At 30.8% G+C, this 20021-nt stretch overlaps 1 pseudogene across 1 annotated transcript; it reads left to right on the plus strand.

Annotated features, from left to right (window-relative positions):
• The first annotated feature begins 1790 nt into the window (after window positions 1-1790).
• Window positions 1791-17670, plus strand: LOC143222791 (dynein axonemal heavy chain 12-like; annotated as a pseudogene). The gene is made up of 6 exons (XR_013012487.1): window positions 1791-2824; window positions 6650-6817; window positions 10831-11130; window positions 13826-13966; window positions 16628-16905; window positions 17377-17670. The product of XR_013012487.1 is annotated as a dynein axonemal heavy chain 12-like (transcript).
• The last annotated feature ends 2351 nt before the right edge of the window (window positions 17671-20021 follow it).

Genomic DNA, 20021 nt, shown 5'->3' on the forward strand with positions numbered 1-20021 from the left:
CTGTCTTTACTATATGCTTCGATACTTTGTTCCTTACCAAAGCATCTCATCTGGGGTTTTGTTTTCCTTCCTCGGTGGGCCATGCTTTTTCAGACCAGATGGTCTGCCATTGCTCCATTTGGCATTTATATCAGGTGCAGTTAGATGAATTGGGTCTGTCCTCAATAAACATTGCTGTATCCACTGGTTAGCCCATCCCACCATGGCTTCTTACAGTTCCAAATTGTGACCTATTTTAAATCATCTGAGAAAAGTAGACACTCCTGATTGGAAATATTGTCTGCTATTTGCTGAACATCTTTCAAACCATCCTTCCATTCCTATTTATATAGATGGTTCGAAATCAGGTAACTGTGTTGGCTCTGCCATGGATTGTTGTGGTTCGGTGGTTGCGCACAGAATCCCCACTACAGCTTCTGTGTTTACTGCTGAACTGTATGCCATTTCCCTTGCCCTGGATCACATAGAAGTTAAGCAGTAGTCAAACTGCACTATTTATACTGACTCGCTTAGTTCTCTACTGGCCCTGGAATCGCTTCACGTCAATTCACACCCTGTTCTTGCTGATATTCAAAACCACTGGCCCATTTCTCTTTAACATCTACTTCTATCCAGTTTTTCTGGATACCAGGCCACTTTGGTATTCATGGGAATGAACTTGCTGACACTGCAGCTATGTCTATCGGCTCTGGCACTATCACCACTGTACCTGTCCCATACATAGACTATGGTCCTGTATTCAAGGCTCAGCTCTGTGCCAGCTGGCAGTCGACTTGGAGTGAGCAACACGAAAACAAGCTTTTCCAAATAAAACATTATATTGGACTTTAGTCGTCTTGCTTCCGTCAGGATTGGAGAGAGTAAGTTGTTCTAACTATGACTACGCATTGGTCACAGTTTTTTAACTCATCATTTGCTTTTATCTGGAACTGATGCACCAGTGTGTAGTTTGTGTAACACTCAAATCACAATAAGCCACATTTTACTTTCTTGTCATTGTTATGACTCTCAACAACGGCACCATTTTAAACATGTTCTGTCCCAAGGTTTGTCCATAATGTTAGACAGTGATGGTGACACTGTTCACCTTGTTAATGTTTTTAGTTTTTTAAAGGTCATTAATCTTTTTAATACTGTTTAAGTTTTTTAATTTATACATTACACCTTTTTAATGTGGTTCCCTTTTAAAAATCATCTAGTTCGATTTAAAATTAGAAACTGGCCTAACATGAAATAACTCGAAGCTAGGACTGGAAAGGCCAACTTCAGGTGACTAACGCTGCTGTTCGAACTACCCGTTAGTCATCCTAGCAAGGTATTATTATATCAGGTGACTGATGGTGGTTTTTGTACTTACCTGTTAGTCTTTCTGGTGAGTTATCATTATTACAGTTACACTACAGAAAGTCCTTTACAACTTAAATTTCTGTAATTTTTTCTTGACTTTGTAGACTAGATGTAAACATTGGTTTTATGCTATTTATGTTGTTTTTTTTAACTTTGTTTTGTTTTACCTTAATTTCCTTTTATGAATTTTACTAAATTTACTTTTAACTTTTTACCAGATGTTTGGTGCAGATAGCCTAGCTGTTTAGTGCCATAAAACACTTAATCAAGCAACAACAAATCAATAATGTAACAATGAACTTTCTGTAACATCATGTATCTCTTGATCTCCACAAAAATGAGAGATTCATGAATCTAATTTAGAGAAGAAAATTGCAGTGATTTGTAACAAATGGAATGAAAAAGACAACAAATTCAACACTATTTATTGTATCAAGGGAAACTAAAGGATATTCTAAATGGGAAAGTTAAACTGTAGTACACATTTTCAGTATTTTCAGTAAGTATAAACATTGATAAGACTTCAACAACCAAGTTTTGGCTTTCTTAAAAGACAGACTGCTCTCCTTCAGATTCAATTGAAGGCTTCATCATAAGCATAAAATCTGCTTATCACAAGAAAATTCAGAAAAGGGTACCAGGACATAGAAATGTCTTTGTTTCTTGTGACAACTTCAAAGTATCCTCACAAACACAAGGTCAAGTAGAATGCAATTAAACTATCCCACAAAGTAGTACGTTGTCTTCTTGAAATATTGAGTCACAAAGAAGTAACACCTCGGGTTTGATGTTTCATGTGACAGCTACCAGATTTTAAAAAATTAAAGATAGTTGTAAATAATAAATAAATGCTATGGGAAAGAAAGATATGTAGTATTTGTATACTTAATCATTCACATGTAAAATATAAGAAAATGAGTTCTTTAAGAAAGCAAGTTTTTATATCCTCAGTTTCAGAAAATGTGGGAAGACTAGGACATTTCTTAAAATTCTGTTTATAAAATATAGATTTGTAAATCCTTTTTTCCTTGTTATTATAATAACAATAGGAAAACTGAGAAATATAATATTATGTAGAATATAAGATAATGAGTTCTTTAAGAAAGCAAGTTTTTATATCCTCAGTTACAGAAAATGTGGGAAGACCAGAACATTTCTTAAAATTATGTTTATAAAATACAGATTTGTAAATCTTTTTTTGCTTGTTAGTATAATAACAATAGGTAAACTGAAAAGCATCAACTTGGATTGTGATGTTTACAACATATTAATAAGTAGGTTTTCTTCTTTCAGGTGGTTTACAGCTGTACAAAACATAATTCATCAAGGCATCAAGCAGAAGCATGTTCTGTCTTCCACTAATCAGCTTTATCTACAGTCTTTCTTTGACAATGTAGCAATGCTAATGACTCTGCAACTCCAATCTCTCTGCAAGGTGTTTATGGAAAAATACACTGAATTTTTATGCACATCTAAGGTAGTTATGCCAATATTTGCCTAACATTTTAAAGAAAGATGTTTAATTTATCTTTAGAATAACATGGGTTGCCCTATTTCCTATTTGTAAATGCATAAACTATACTACGTTTTGTCTGTTATAAATACATAATTAATTTTTACCTAAAGAATTGATTATCTGTAAAAGAAAGTTACCAGTAATACAAAAAATGTTTTAAAAATGTGTAACTATAGATTAAATGTTTTATTGATATCTCATTGAACTGAATGTGTTAAATACTGAACATGGAGCATATAAAGTTGAATAACTCTGGAATTTACAATCACCTAAACTAAGACTGAAGTGAGAAACTGAGCAGTGGACACTTCAGAATAAAAGACTCATTGAATGATGAATGGATGCAAAGAAAATACAAAACACTCCTCATTTATGATCAACAATTTAAGCTGAACAATCAACCAACTACATCACTGCATCTCAAACTATGATTAACTCATTTTGCCTGAGATGGAAAAATGTGAAAATTTCATTCAACAAATAAGTTAAGTGGAACAGTAAATAGTGTGCATAAGATAAATGAAGAACAGAAACTAAACCTGTTAGGAGTAAACCAACTTTCATAGCTCATTAAAGAGAATCTTCGCATACGCAAAGCCACATGAAATTATTTCATAACAATAATTCGTACATAAATACTCCAGAGCTGATGAAGTGCTGTTGCCCAAAACATGGTATTCATGTTTTATCAATAAAGTTATTTTAAATTGTTGACTCTTTCAACATTACTTTATAATCTATTTTGCATTTGTTATTTCCTCACCTATACAATTATTTTATTACTAGAACTAATCATTCCTTTATTATGTCATTGATGTAAATCAAAAAATGAGCAAAGGTTCTAAACCTGACTCTCACTTGTGATATTAATACAGTGTGACTGAATTGTATTTACAGTAACAATCTTCCATTCAGCTGCCCTTCTATCCAGTTAGGTAATTTATTTCTAATACCTACAGAGATAATTCCTTTTAAATGTTTTATGTAGCACCTTGTCAAATGCTTTCTGAAGGTCAATATACCAAATCTACACCGTTATCCTCATCTACATAAGCAGGAACCTTTTTAAATGACTTTGTAAAGCCTCTATTATCAGACTTTCTAAACATTTTTTCACAACTGATGTAAGTAAGATTAATACACTTATAATCACTGGGAGAATTTTTATTATCTCTCATGAAAAGAGGAGTGAAATATTAGCTAACTTACAATCCTTTGGGACCTGCCCACTATTCAAGAACTAACAAAAAATAGTAGCAAGCAGCTTATATATCTAATCCTTAACCTCCTTCAAATTTCTTGGTAAATATCAAGCCCAGTAGCATTATTGTTCTTTAAACTGCTCAATGTTTTCTAAACAAGCTCAGAATTAATGAAATCATCGTTTTCAACTTGTTCAAGATTAGGAATACCTTTTAAATATTCATTAATTAAAACTAAAGAAAAACAAATTTAATAACCCAGCTTTCTCATAATCATTAAATATAGGCCTCCCTCTATCAGTCCTAAAGGGTTTTACCTTATCTGAAGACTTTGTTTACCCTGAATATGTTTATAGAGAGCCTTATTGTTAATTTTTACATTTTCGGCCAATTTTTTTATATATCCTTTTCAATGTCCTAATTTTCTGTTTGACCAAATATCTTGATCTTCTATAATAGTCTAAATCTCTCATCATACCAGTCACTTTATATTTCTTAAATATACGATGCTTTTCTTTAATTTTATCTCTTATACCCTTTGTGAACCAACCTGATTTTTTATTTGCAGCTACCCTTTTCTTTCTAAAGGTATATGTTTGTTTAATTATTTTCTCTGAATTTACCCCACAGACAATCCTATTCACATACTTTGTCAAGGAATCACCCATAACTACAACCTCCTTAGGTTATCATCCACATCCTTCTCTGTTTCTTTTGTTGACTTTTTCTCTAGTAGTTCCTTGTATGTACAATTCAACAAATAAAATATTTTGTTCAATAGAACATGCTCATTACAATTACCTCCACCATATATTACTCTTCCTAACTTTCTGAAAATCATTGTTAGTTGATGTACCCTTTCTTATAAAAGCTTAAGCCCTTGCTGCCATCTCCCACAGTTTACACATCTCCTTATTTATAATACTGATAGGCATAAGCCTCTTGTGTCTTTCTATTTTCTTTAGTCTTTTGAAATTCTTTTTGAAGTGGTTAGCCTTAGCCAATGGAAATTTGCTACACAACATTTACCAACCCATTTACAATGTTTTGGAGGTAAAACATCTGAATTATAAAATTCAAGTTATCATTGTAGTCATCTTTGAATATCAAAGTTAATGTTAACTGACACTATCATACAACTCACATAAGATTTGCATTAAGAATAAAAGTAGAAAAACTTTAATTTACACACAAAGAGAAACAGTCCTAAAACTTTTTTTTCTGACTTTCAAAAAAGTTTACAAACAAGTATACAAGTGCAAGAACCACAACACACTGCTGAGTATATATTCTTCAACATTAAAAAAAAAGTTAAACTACAGCTATACAAACTAACAGCTTTCAGAGAAGAAGGAAAAACAGTTTTGGTTACTCACTCAAAATATTTTTGTGTATACATGTATTATGATTGTTTCTCTTGTGTGAACATTTAAATTTTGTAAGCTTGATTAGCTTATAATTAGTATGATTCATTTCTTTTTTGTTTTTTATTGCATTACCTAAAATAGCATAATTCTATGTGTATTATGTAATTTCAATGACCAAGCTTGATTGTCTTGTAAAAGAACTTGTACCTTTAATACATTCCCATGTTATTTTCTAAAGTTTACCACAGAAAAGATATTTTCATTGTTTACAAAAAAACCAATGGAAAATTTCTTTAAAAATTACTTTAAACATTGGTTTTGTTTATTTAGCATTGTAGAAAATTTACTTCCAAATATGGGCTAAATATTCTTTTCTTTCTTCTTTGTGGATAAAAGTTAGTCAAATAATCTGAGTATAATGTTTATGAGTTTTAGACATACACCTTAAATTACTGTAAATCATTTTGTATTGTTTGTGTTTATATGTGATGTTCATTACAGTATCAGAACTTTGTTTACCTTTTTTTATTAAGACTTTGATTATTACTTCAGATAAGATAAAAATTTAAACTTTGACTATTACTCAAATAATAGTGGCCTATATTTGTAGATTTATTCATCTTTCATTATGTGATAAATTCTTTCTCAAAATATATATGTAAAAACGGCTGGTATAGGTTGAGAAAATTTTTATGTAGAGGAGTGAACAATGTTTCAATATTCGCTCCTCTAGATAAAAGTTTTCCCAATCCATACCAGTCATTTTTACATATATATTTTTACCTATAAGTGGTCTTTCTTGTCATCACAGAATATCCTTTCTCAAAATATTGTTCAAATAAGTTTTTGGTATTTTGAAAATGATATCTCTTTTGCCATCTAGAGGTTTATTTTTTCTAACATTTATTCATTTTAATAGCTGCTTTTCAGTATTTGAAACTAGCAGTAATCCATAATTTCAAAGAATGAGACCATTCCAACTCCATACCACATTATCAATTATTAATTTTATCAACACACACTATTTGAAATGATTTATTTTCTAGGTCAAACAATCTTGTACCTGATTATCTACCTTTTGAATATCATAAAATGTAATAGGTAAATATCAGATGCACTTTTGAGACTTTGGTTTCAATACTACTTAATATAATTTATAGTTGAACTTATAATGTATTTCTTTTACACCTCAAATACTTTTTTTTTTGTATAAATAGGAACATACAAGAATTCTAAAATCCAAATCTCCACTTCAACCTGTTATCTTAGAGGAAGTGATTACCTCTCTTAAGACACAGACATTAACTGTTCTCAAAGAACAATTCCAGCATCTTCAGAAATACATGAACAACTTTAATAAGTATCTTTACATTTTAGATGGTGAGGTATGTTTTCAAGTTATTAAAGTAGGAAATTTATTTGCATCATTTGATCAGTGTTAAAATCATGTTAAAATATAAAGAATTAATAGTTTTTTATATTATATTTAATCATTTTATATTTGATTATGATGGCTAACTATGAGATAATAGAAAAACTGCTTATGTTTGTGCTGCCTAACATGTTACTTCTAGTGGTGCAGCCAAGTACAAAATTTAGTATGAACCCACAGCAATGATGGAAGGGCAGGATGTACACTCTCCTTTTGAGACAAATTACAGATTAAAAACAATAACTCTACATATGACTTATTTAGATATGGGAATCATCATACAGTCTCTAACTGAGTAGGCTTGAGTAATGTGCAGAATGGTTACAGTCATGCCAAAGTAATCCCATGCTTATGATACTCAAATATCTGATATATCTACTCAGCACACGGGGAGAAGACACAGTAGTCCTTAGAAAGTAACATACAGAAATTAGATCCAAATGCAAGCCCACCAATATCACTCCTAGGAGGGTGCTACAAGTATTTTCAGAGTTGAATAGATATCAGTAAAATAGTAGGTAAAATACACAGTGGCCAAGGGGGGATAACATAGAGAACTAGGTTTATGTGCTGATCCATCAATACTTTCTGTAGAGGCCCTGAAGGTGCATGCCAAGTGTAGGTGAGAAGTGTATATGCACAAACAATATTTCTGCTTGATATATATATGTATGACAGATGTAGTAAACATTTAAGAGCATTTGTAAAATTTATAAGTTATTCTAAATATATTTATAATTACAAAAACAAACCTCAGCAAAACTGACTGAATTCTAACTTTTTAGCAGTCCCCAAACCCAGTGGGTCAGCAGTAACTTTATGGATTTAAATCTCTAAATTCATGAGTTCAATTCACTACAGTGGACATAAAACATAGTCCAATGTGTAGGATTTTACTAAAACAACAATAAATTTTTTACTACATTTCTTCATTAAAGCTTTTTTCCCCCCGCTAGTACAGCGGTATGTCTCCATATTTACAACGCTAAAATCAGGGGTTCGAATCCCCTCAGTGGGCTCATCAAATAGCCCAATGTGGCTTTGCTGTATGAAAACACACACACACACGCAAAGCTTTTTTTTATGTATTCTCTTCAAAGGCCATTATTATTATATATTTTTTTGCTATAATGTGTTTGGCCTTTGTAAATAGAACATTGTGGAGACTTCAGGATCAATTAACTAATACTAAACATTTGCAAGATGTAAAGAAATATATGTTAATGAACCTTACAAGACAAATTAACAAGAATAATTAAATATTGTGTAAATTACAGCAATATAGCAGGTTAATGTAAAACAATATGAAGTTCTGCATTGGACTATGTTAGAAGATTATATTCTGATAGTAAAACTTTTAAATACTTTTGTTATTTGATTTATTAAGTGGAATATTTAGTTTCTGATATTTGTGTCTGTGCTACTTAAGTGTTTTAAAACCAAAAAAATCATAATGTCTGTATCATTTTGTTCATTAACACCACAATGTGATTGTGTTAGTAAATAATGCTCCGTGTCTTTAGAGAGTTTATTATGTAACTGTGTTGGTAAACTCTTGGTTACATAGTAATATTTGTATTATTTGATAATTGAGTTTAAAGCAGACAGTGTGATTGTATTAATAAACTGTACTTTAGCAATAAATAAGTGTTATTATATTATTAACATATTGTATTATATGTGTTGCATTGTTTTAATAATAATTATACCAGTATGATCTCAAACACAGCTATATCAAATTTCTTCTGCTCTTTAAGCATTGTTAAAAACTTTTCTCAATCAGTGCACCAGTCTATATACCTCCATCAATTTTGCACCATTTCTAAACATGTACATATCATGTGACTACTTTCCACCAATAGTATTGTGATACCTATATTGAAGCAGCTTAGCTCTTTCTGCCATTCTCACTCAATCCTCACTTTTAAGAATTGGCAGATTCTAAAAGAAATACACAAGAAAAATGTTAACTTCTGATATGGTCTTACCTCCTTTCACACCTTCTCCATTAGTACAGCATTGTTTAGTTATGTTTTTTTGCATGCTACTATCATTTATAAACATGCTTCTTTGTATTGATTTTAATTACCTAAGCCTTTTACATGCTCAAAACATTTAGTAAACAGCAGGATCTAACAAAACAATTCAAATCACAAGTTGCCAAGCAAAAATGAAGAAAAAAACAGTAAAAAACAGTAAACCTAAATAATTTTAAAATGAAACTTGTATAAAAGATATATTCATAATTAAAAGCAATAAAATTTAAAATCTCACATGATAAATAATTACTAAAAAAAGGACTTGCCCTGAAAGACTCTACACGTTTCACTGTTTGTATGACATTATCTTCAGGAGTAACAGTAGAGGTAATGTTGGGAATGGCTGTAAAGAATAATGATGACCTGCAATAATAACAACTATTTATCAGATAGCATCCTGTATCTGTTAAAAATAGTATCATTGAAACCTCACCATGTAGAGTGCATAGAATATGCAGCAAACTACTATGTAGAAACTGAACCTCTACAATTTGAATTGACTTTTAGTAATAATAAATATCTCGAAAAATTGATAATAAAAGACTGTCAAAAACTTTTTAATGAGGAAAGTACCATTAAACAGGAAAATAAACTAAGGATGGTGATATCCTACTTTTAAGAACTTGGAGAAAAATGAAAAGAATAATGAATACCTTTAACATTCAAATTATGTTCAGGTGCTCGACTAACTTGTGCAATATTTTAATCAAGGTTAAGTCTAAATATCAGACTTCCATGCAAAAACACTTTGTTTGCAACATATCATGGGAGCATAAAAAGAATACATTAGAAGACTAAATGTCTTGTTAATATTGATATGAAACATCATCAAAGAGACTTTGCACATGCTTCTGTAGGTACTTCAGGCATTGCATTATACACTTGAGAGGAAAACCACAATGTTGATCTCAAGAATATAAAAATCATTGCCAAGGACTGTAATACCAGAATGAAAATCAATAGGGAAGCTATTAGAATTGCACCTCATGACTGTGGTCCTGCTATAGGCATTAACCATAATCTTGGAATCCCCCTTCATACTTACTGATTACTTATTGTTAAAGAAATCAAATCATGCAATTCTCTATTGCTGTTATAAAAAGTAACCTAAATTTTTATTAATCTCTTCTTGTTGATTTTACTTTTTGATGTTGGTTTTTATCTGTCTAGCATTATGTTAACAAACTACAATAATAATATGACTTGCTCTGTTTCTTGACTTTGTAACATTATTTTATTTTACCTTATTAGCCTTTAGGCTTATTATTTTACAGAAACTTAGGGCACATTTTATTTTACTTGTTGCTAGGCAACTTCTAATTTGAGTTGTTCTGTAAGATTCTTTTGTTTACTAAACATCTTGCACTTGTAGAAGGCTTAGGTAATTGAGCCCAAAGATGGTACATCGAGAAAGAAAGAAATGTGTGATTATAGTCCAAATAAATTGATTAATACAAATATGAGTACTCGTTTAAAAGCCTGAAAAGTTATTTAATACTTATTGTTCATCAATTGTTGTCTTACTTCCTGTTTCTCCATGTTCTTAAGGTTTTTCAAGGAACAACAATTTCTGTTAGATGGTTTTCCTCCAGGGATAATGATAACATTGTTTCACTAGAATTACAATTTGTTTCTTTAATTACCTTTAGTAAATAACACTTATGAAAGTAAAGACTTCATTTTACACTATGTCACCTAAGTGAATTTGGTTGACACAATTGTTTTGAATTTTGAGTTATCATGTAATATAAAAGAAGAAAGAAGAACAAGAAATTCAAACTTTTTACTGTGATATTTACAGACACTTCCAGAACTTATGACTTGGTCATTACATATGTTTGTTATCAAAGGAAACGCTATTGCTATTGTAAAGTTCTATAACCTATTGTAAAGATATTTAAAATTCCATTTTTATGAACAATTCTAGCCATTCCTGCATAGGCCATACTACTGCCTGCCTGATAAATGTAAACATTTTTCTACACAAGTGCAAAGATGTAACAAACAGCAAACTTTATGTTTCATCTTTTGGGGTCCAGCCTCACCTTAAGAAGTGCTTCGAGGGGATTGCAGTACTTCACTTTACAGACTATCTAGACATAACTCATATGGAGAGCAGTGAGAGTGAGAAGAGTTGACAGAAACAATATCTACCTCTCGTGCTTGAGGACAGGTAGAGAAATGGCTTTTACAGTTAGAAGGGATTATGAAAGATAGCATTCACAAAGTAAGTTCCTTTAGGTTTTGTACTTACATACAATAACATGCACATGTGTTAGAACAAGAAAATATTTTCTTATTCTTACTATTTTATTGGACTAATTCTTTTATGCCATAACAAAATATGAATTTCAACACTATGGCAATGCTTCACTGGTCTCTGTTGAAAATTGAATGAGCCTTGTTGAGAATACTTATCATTCTTTAGAATTTCAATATACTTGTACCAAGGGCATGTAATAATGTTTCTGCTTGAATGAACATACTGATCAAATTTGGGATATGCTAAAAGAAGTCAATTGAATAGCACTCCACAACTAAACCTTGATAAAAACAGTGTTTAATACTATATATTAATTTTTGTTGTCATGCCATGGCCCAACAAGTATAAATAATTGTCAGTAAAGATTTTAATAAAAGCTTTACATAATGCTGGTTGGATTACCCCTGACAATTGGCTGCACGCTTCAAATGTTCCCAAACACCGTCAAGTACACCCTAGATCATGAAACTGAGATAAATAAATTTGAAAATAGAAAAGGAAGAGGCAGAATACCTTAACACAATGACACTTATGTGTTTTGTTTATGCAGCATTTGCAACAGAAAGAAGACTGCCATTGATCTCATGCATGAGATAAAGACCATGTGCTAAATGATAGAAAAGTGTACATTTAATTGTATAGCTGTTAAAAAAAATTTTCTTTGATCTCCAAGTATTTTCAAGAGACTGAGATTTGCTAACATTACAAAAACTGAATTATTGATGATCGGAAAATGGTGTTATGGACAGGTAAGTACAAGTTTGAAATATTTAGTTCAAAGCATTGATTGTATAACTGAAGGAAGAAAAGTGAAAGATACTTACCTCAATACATAACACCTACCATCAAGCATGGGAGGAGACAGTGTGATGGTTTTGGAGTGCTTTTCTACTGATGCAACAAGAAACCTTTGCAAAATGGATGAAATAATGGACCAGCTCATGGACCATCAGTGATTAGCATATTATTGGTAAAAGATTCTACTACCAAGAAGCCAATGACCTTGAACAGTTATCCAACCCATGTAGAAATTGTTTAGGTAAGGAAGAAGCTGCTGGAGTAACTGAAATGATGCAATGGTCCCCACAGAGCCTTAATCTCAACCAACTTGATAAATCTGGAATTTGATAAATCAGAAACTTGATGAATCAAATGCTACTACCAAAGAAACTTTATGGGAATGTATTAGAGACTTTTGGAGTAAAATCCTAAAGGATACTTTTGTTAAATATACTGCAAAAATATCTCAAAGACTGTCTGCAGTTATTAAAGCAAAAGGGGACACACACAATATTAAGTGTGTGTTGAACTCAAATACTACCACTGGCTTTCTGTTGCACTCAATATGAAAATTAATAAAATTCTGAAATTTCACATTTACCTTCCATTTGAAAGTAACCTGAAATTGAATTTATGACTTTGTGCTAATATCTTTGCACAGTTCTGGAAGAATTTGCAAACTCATGCAATTATCAGTGTTACCTGTGCAAAGAAACAGAATTTTAAGTCATGATTATCTTGGTAATATGTATGTGAGTAAGAATATTATAAAAGTTGTATTGTTTATGCATTATGTATGTAAATATTATAAATTTGAAAAATATATAAGATATGGGTTTTTTTTTTACCAGTAAGGAAAAATGTATTTAATAACATGTTTTGGATTACTTTTGTAGTTAACAAATGCTCTTATATAATGCTATTTATACATATTATTATGCATATAGGAAATAATTTAATATATATAATGATGCATCTTTTTATCATTTATAATTAAAAATAACATAAAAATTATTGTCTCTTTTTATATTATAATTGTATTTGAAAAGAATATGTTTCAGCACAATACAATCAGTGTATAAACTGACATTTTTTATACCATTTTGAAGCACGAGAAATTTATAAGCCTTGCTATTTGTGTATGTGTGTGTTTTGTAAGATTGAGAAAGAAGAATATGTAAGTAATTAAGGATTACTGTATCCTGTGTGTCAAAATATATGTGATGTATTTTGTACTTGAGAGAGTAAGAAAAGTGTACTTGTCATGTTGTATCTCATTATTCTGTTTATACGGGTACCTAACTCGAAGTTTTTGTAGAGTAGAAATATTATATCAATATTTTTTGGCAAAATATGTATTAGGAATCATTGTTTTGTATTATATTTGTATGTGAGAAGAATGTACTAGTCATGTATTACATTAAGATGTATTATCTTTATGAATAAGTCATGTTTTTATGTTGTTTTGTTTTTATAGGATATAGGTACCATGTGTGGAAAGTAAATAGATCATGTATTTTGCTAGATAGGTAAAAATATGAAGAGATTGTGTTTGTATTTATTTTATTATGTGTGTAAGAGAATATTATTTAAATCACAGGTCAAAAGTTTTTCACTTATTTATATAAGTAGGAAAATTGTATGAAAGTCATAGTGGATTTCAGGCATTTGTAAGTAACAAGAATGTGTAAATCAGGGCTCATTTTACTAATTTTGCAATGTTTACTGAATATTTTTGTTTCATGTATTAATATTTTAACTATATTTTAAAAAATCTGCATTTGATAAAATAACATAGGAACTGGAATTTTCATATTCTTAATGAGCATGCCTTGTACATTCATTAAAAATAAATTATTTGCTCTTCATGATTTGATAGGTGATATCTAGATCTATTAGATCATATTGTGAATCTCCTCATGAGTCGTGGGTAATGAAATGGCCAGGACAAGCTATTCTCTGTATTTCTCAGACATACTGGACAGCAGACATTCATCAAGCTATAAAGAATGGACTAGAAGTATGTTGTTGATTTTACATTAAAAGTTTCACTAAAATGATGTTTGTAAATGTAACATCTGTTGAAATATTTTGTTATTCTTCAAAACATGTAGTTTGCAGTTTGAATACTTTTAATAAGGTTTTGAGATAAATCATTTTAACAGTGGAACAACAAACTCAAATATTTTAGCATTGCATTATAGTAATTTACCTTTTTTCTTACATTGACTACAATTTCAGGCTTTGGATAAATACTTTGAACAAAACAATAGGCAGATAGAGAAAGTTGTGACATTAGTGAGAGGAAATCTTCCCCAACAGACAAGGACAACCCTTGGGGCTCTGGTTGTGCTGGATGTGCATGCTCGAGATGTGTTGGCTACTTTAATAGAAAACAAAGTGTCATCTGAAAATGATTTTATATGGTTAAGTCAACTTAGATATTATTGGCAGGTTAGAGCACTTCACATCAGTAACTAATAATGCTAGAAAGATATAAATGAACAAATTATAGCTTGAGATGAAGAGGTGTTGCCAAATTTCATAATATCAATAAATATTTCTTGTTTGTTTGTTTAGTTATTTTGTAAAAAGCTACACCATGGGCATCAAAACCTGATTTTACCAGCATAAGTCCAGAGACATACCATTATATCACTGGGGCTAACATTTCTTATGTAAATGTATGCTGAAATTTGATATTAATGCTAACCATAGAACAGTTGAGATACTTAATTTTATTATTGCTAACAGGTAAAAAATCACTTGAAATATTCATCTTGACAGGAAAAGAATGCTTCAGGTATGTGATCTTAGTACTGTCAACAGGTAAAGAACACTTCAGATATTCAGTTGTAGGCTGGTGCTACATAGAACATTTGTTATTATAAAAACAATGTATTCAAATTAACAACTAAAATAAAAGGAAATACTGGAGCCAGTTTAGTTAGAAAAAGTTTATAAGCCATACTTCTGATACAATCTTACTTCTTCTTACATAATAGCTTTCCTCTATTTGTGCTGCTTTATATATGCAAATATTTTCACTCACCACTAGTATTGAGGGTCCAACCTAAATTCACTTGTTTCCATAGGGTATTACTGTGTTGTAGCATGCAAATGAGCACGTGACAACTCTCCACCAATAGGAGTGTGACACACCCTACTAGTGTAGCTGACTTTCTCTTTACTGAAATTTACATGATTCAGCACTCACTTATGCACATGTATAAATTTTTTGCTTCTTCCTGTGATTCATACTTCACTTTTTATCATAACATTTTCTCTTAACTTTACTTAGTTTGTGGAGGGCTTTTGATAATTTTTCCTTTCCTTATTATGAGTTTGCAAGTTCATGTGATTGTTATTTCACCTAGTGTAGATTCAAAGGATTTTATTCCAACTAAATGTTATGTTGGCATTAAAACTAAAGGTTCTTTCTCTAAAGTGCTGCTGTTATCAATATTTTATGTAGTGTCAGCAATTGTCCAGAGGGGATGTTTTAGCATGAATAACTGGATTATCTCTGACTTTTTTACTTAAAAATTATTCTCATCTACTCACTTCTGAGATATTAATTTTGAGGAAATATTTTTTTGTCTAGTGTATGATATGTCATTTTCAAATTGTTACCATGGAAGTTTCCATTTCAGCTGTATTGTGAGATAGGAGTATACTAATTAAACAACTTTAGAAGCCCCTTCAATGTGGTATTGTTATACAGTTAGCTTTGTTGATAGAATTTCAGTTAGAAAAATAACAATTTTGTATAAATCATTACTGATGTTCCTGTGATGCCCATCTTTCATAATGTATATCTTCATCTGACAGTGATTACTATTGGTATGTAGTACAGTATTGAAATCGAATCAATCCTGTGCTGAGACAGCCCTTGGAAACCAGCAATGAACTCCAGTTTTACTAGCACAAGCAAATAAAAGTAGTGATACATTCCACCTGAAAAGGATGCCAGTTTGGCACAGTTTAACCTTTTAGCTAATAATTTGTACCCATTGTGCAGCTTGATAGACTGAAACAATCAAAATAATGTGTCTTTCTCAAGGACTTGACAACCATGAGATGAAAGCAAAATGTCACTGAGCCTACAGCTCCTTTGTATTGATAATAGAAACTTCTGAATCTACCACACATTGAGTCATATCGTATTATCTACAACTATATACGAGTGAGGTTAATAAGGTTTAATAAAAGAAATAATGTGTTGCCATAAGTTAGCAACCATTATATCAGTTTTCAGTCATGTTTTCTAACTGTCTTATGTAAAGTAACCTTCATCCCTCTAATTCTTAAAGGACAAATTTGAAAATGGTTTTCTCAGTTTAAAATGTTTAGTTATAGAGTAAAATGTAGAGGTGTATATGCATATACGAACATGACACACAGAAGTTGGGTAAAGCACATTTCTTGATAGCTCATTTATTAAGTGGTTGAAATACTACTTTATTTCTTTAATATTACCATCTGTAAAAAATGATATCAGAACATATTCTAAGTCCAACTGTGAAAAATGTATATATATATATATGTAGACATGCACACTAACATGTATATTATAAATGATAGTTTAATTTGAAATTTGGTCTTAAAATGACTTAAAATAAGGAAAACATTCTGTTACTTTGAGAAGTAAGACAGCGATTATGCCACCTTTTAATTTCAGGATGAAAAAATGATAACTTCTATGATAAACTCATCTTTGACATATGACTATGAATATTTGGGAAACACTGTTCGGCTTGTTATCACTCCTCTCACTGATTGCTGCTACCGTACCCTCTTTGGGGCATTGCATCTTCATTTGGGGGTGCTCCTGAAGGACCAGCAGGCACGGGAAAGACTGAAACCACAAAGGACTTGGCCAAAGCTGTTGCAAAGCAGTGTGTTGTATTTAATTGCTCAGATGGCCTGGACTATATTGCTTTAGGAAAGTTTTTCAAGGTAATGTATTCTCTGCTCCTCATGAAATAAACAATTTCTCACTGTAACAAATATCATTTCTACTGTATGGTAATGAGGTTAAAGATATCCACTAAAGTCACAATACAAAAATACAAGTGAAGTATTAATACTAAATGAATTGTCAGCAATACACTAGTTATGCTTTTTAAAAATGTTTGTATTAGAATCTAGTACGTACCACTTTTTGAACAGTTTGTATTTTCAGTTTACAGTTGATTGTAAATAATTTGTAATTTATTATGATCTTTAATTCATTAATGTATGTATATATTGTCTTTTATAAGAAATAACATTCACAAATGTAAGGTGTTGCAATGTTATCAACAACAATTTGCTTAATTTAAGATATGATGAAAGCAAAATTGATGGCTAACTTATATTAGAAGTTTTCTATAGATATTAATAATTTTTATAGAATAATTTGAACAGAGCTTAATGTTTTATTCTAAGGGTCTTGCTTCCTGTGGTGCCTGGTCCTGTTTTGATTTAACAGTTCTATCTGTAGTAGCTCAGCAGATCTTAACTATCCAACGAGGAATTCTTACAAAAGTTGAAACTCTTCTATTTGAAGGAACAAAAATTAAATTAAATCCAACATGTTCTGTATTTATCACCATGAATGAATGTATGACTAACAACTCATGTTCTCGTTTAATAACTTTCTTTATCCATATTACAGTTTCACTTAACTGCTGTTTAAGAATGTCTAAACAGATTTGAAACCAATAAAAATATTTAATATACTTTACGATCATGTTTCCAAGTCATTGGTATGTGTTTCGTATAGTATGTTCCATTCTTTTTTTCAGTTTAGTTTTACTAACTTTTTTATTATAATGTCTGTAATATATTTAATTTATAATGTATATAAGTTATGTTGTATAAAATTGTTAACTTAAATAGTATTCCGCAAACTATATTTGCCGTATATAAGCCGGTCTGAAAAGTAACACGATTTCAGCAATAGACATTACATACATATAGTGTGGTTGTAATACTATTACAATAAACTCTTCTACTGGTTGAGAATCTCTGTGGAACTATACAGAAAATGTAACGGTTAACAATGTAATAGGTCTAACACTAATGTCTCATGTTAAGTGTAAATGTATGTTCCAAGGTTTGTCGGGTTTTATTTTATTCACTTTTTATGATTACACTACATTATTAGCTTGATATCTTGTGTAGAAATAACCTAGATCTTATGGCATATTGTCGACATTAGGGCTGTTAATAAGTAAAAATCCTATTCTGAATTAGCTGTACTAATCCCAAGATTTATTATCTAATTCTGATCACCATTGGTTTATTAGATCAGAAGTTAATGAATATAATAAACTGTTTGTCTTTTAACAGTTTTGATGAATCAGTTTAGTTTCAAAAACAAATATTCTGTAATTCATATAAAATCACATCTAATAATGATTTCTGACTACAGATGGTGGTAAAGATTCAATAGCGAACTTTTATTTATCAGACGGTCACTGCTTTCATTTGTTGAAATGAAAATAGGTCGTTAGATGTCACAGTATCTCATAAAAAATTGTATCATGAAAGAAAGCTTCTTCAGTCGCCAGTAACACATTATATCCCATAAACGTATTTTGAGAATTGGCTAACTAAGTATTAAAACTGATATGTTAATATCACATAAGTGTGTGTCCGATTAATATCACTGCATATGGGGTTTTGAATACTGTTCGTAAGATGTTTTCCAATACTACACAGATCTGATAATTTAAATTACATACAAGTTACTTTAGTTTAAAAACAAATTTTCTATAATTCACACACGTAGATATCGAGATTGATGTTGTTTTTTTATTCTATCGTGTAGAAATTGTTTACAAATTAGGGAGAAAACAAACTCTTAGTTAGATTTATTTATTATTTCCCTCATCATAACGACATTTTTTATTATTATGTTACCAAAGACAAATATAATCAAACAGAAGAAAAGAGAAGAACATTGATAACAAGTGAATATATATCATCACTCATCTAGACTTGTCGGGGAAAAACTCGACTTTTATTTTCAAAACACATGTTGGAGTTGGACTTTTGTGTGTGAACTTGGTATCAGGCTAACTGTTTGTAGCCCTTGTTTCTTTATCCAATGCTCATTACAAGCTTTTCCAGCCTGTTCACACGAAAACTTTGTATAACTTGAATGTCAACTGTACGAGAATTTCGAAAGTACCGAAACACCAGTGATATCAGATACATATGTTATAAGCGTGCAGAACATCTTTCATACTTCTTTTGGAATAATTACACTCATACTGTTCACAGATTGTAGCTACAAGCATTGGTATTAATTAATATAGCAATATTGTTGTAATAACTAATGAATGTTTCATAAAAGAAAATGTGAAAGGTAAAGTAATATTTCCTAACCATGTAGTGGTAGACAAGGCGACTAATTGAGAAACATTAGATGCAGTACCACAGCATCATGTGAGAAATAGTAAACACCAAACACGACAGAGTAAAATAAATTATGATTTATTTCTTAGGAAATGTGAAAGAAAACTTAAAGAAAGCGTAATAGCATTATCAGAAGTATATTTGTAGGAGATGTGACCCTGGTCGTAAAAATCAAGTTTGTCACATAATAGTGTTAAATGAAAATAAACCTATAGCAGAAAACCTCATAAAATGCCAGGGATAGACAAGTGTGAAACATATGTTTGAACAAGCGGTAACAGAGAACAGTATCAGTCATTATGTATCCCCGGTTGCATGAGGCCCTTAGAAGAACGGAAAATTAAAGTTTTGGGAAGAATTTAAAAAGTGATTGTTGTAGCAGTTGAAGACATTTATCTGTTACGTAATATACAGGAAACTAAAGAAATGTCAGTTATGGATAAAAGAAATAGAATATCTAAGACATATGATAATGAAAACAGTATTAAACCTGAACTAAAAAGTTAGATATTCCTGCTTTTCTAGGATATATAGGATTTTGTAGTAGGTTTACACCACATTTTGAGTTGTTGGCAAACCTCTAACTGAGAAAGAAAGAGAAGTTATTTGGGCAGATAAAAGACAAAAAGCTTTCGTGAAATTAGGACATGTTGCATTAAAATCACTCA

This window comes from Tachypleus tridentatus, chromosome 8 (assembly GCF_004210375.1).
Source record: "Tachypleus tridentatus isolate NWPU-2018 chromosome 8, ASM421037v1, whole genome shotgun sequence".
NCBI classification, from domain to species: domain Eukaryota; kingdom Metazoa; phylum Arthropoda; class Merostomata; order Xiphosura; family Limulidae; genus Tachypleus; species Tachypleus tridentatus.